At 47.1% G+C, this 1,117-nt stretch overlaps 1 protein-coding gene across 1 annotated transcript in view; it reads right to left on the reverse strand.

Annotated features, from left to right (window-relative positions):
* Positions 1-1,117, reverse strand: part of MPPED2 (metallophosphoesterase domain containing 2) — a gene marked incomplete at both ends in the record, with an annotated part of 22,968 nt that overhangs the window by 355 nt on the left and 21,496 nt on the right. The window lies entirely within an intron of this gene.

Here is a 1,117-nt window from a genome sequence, read left to right on the forward strand (position 1 = left end):
GAGGACTTAATTACCACATTTTCCTCCCACACTGGCGCTGCCGGCACAGTAAGTAGACAGCTAGTGACAGAACGAAATACCCAAGATCCATGCGCATGTCCATGTTGAGCAGAAGTTATTAATGCTGTTCTCTTCCACTGAATGAAATGGTGTTAAAATGTAAAGGCACGTCACACAAAGCAATGTCATCATAAACAGCAGGTTAACTGCAGAGTTAAACCAAACAAGCTGCGGGCCACTGAACCAGCTCCTAAGGTGGCATAAACCACTCCTGCTCCCCTGCTTCCAACCAACGGCACGCTGCTTTAGATCAGCCTAAGACATGACACTGAGTCCTACCACTGAGTTCGCTGGACTGGGTGGCAGTCAGCAGTCCCGAGTCCCAACCCTCCACAGCGACGGGCCGTGAGACACCTCGGCAGTCTGCGTGGGCGGGCAGATCAGAGACCGCAGCGTGCCTCATGTCTGAGGGTACCAGGCGTGGACTACTGAATGAGGCCACTGTGCTGTTGTTTCTCAAATCACGCCATTATTTGGATCAATTTGTGTTCAAGTTCTTTTTGCCAGACCCAGCCTGTTCTCCAAAGCTTCAACTCACTTGCAACAGACTTTCGCTTTATTCGTATTATTCACTTGCTGGTAGTATCTCATTTCTGTAAGAAGCACACGAATAGACGGAACCATGAAACTTGGGCAAATAAGAGATAAGGCAGGAAAAAGGAGATGTGGTTAATTCACTTACTGTGAGGAACGGAGATAAAGAACACGGGCTTTACCAGCCCAGTTCAGGGGAACTACTCCCATTGTTTGGGATCAGGCCCACGGAACCAGATTTTTGGAGTTCAGAGACAGATTTTCGAGCACTTCATACCAACAATTGGTGCCAGTTCCTCCAAATAAACCTGGGTGCTGAGCTCCCTTAAAAATACGGTCCCATGCTGTTGTGTCTTCACAGAAGTTCTTTTACAAGACCTTTTACAAGACCTGTCCCTCTGTGACGTGCCAAAAATCACCCACAAGTTTGCATCAAAGCTAACTTCTGCTGCCTTCACTACAAGCCACATTTCCCAGCCTTATAACAATTTATACACTTTCGTGTTTACTCCTAATAATAATG

Source organism: Buceros rhinoceros, unplaced genomic scaffold, assembly GCF_000710305.1.
Source record: "Buceros rhinoceros silvestris isolate BGI_N320 unplaced genomic scaffold, ASM71030v1 scaffold8890, whole genome shotgun sequence".
Classification (NCBI taxonomy): domain Eukaryota; kingdom Metazoa; phylum Chordata; class Aves; order Bucerotiformes; family Bucerotidae; genus Buceros; species Buceros rhinoceros.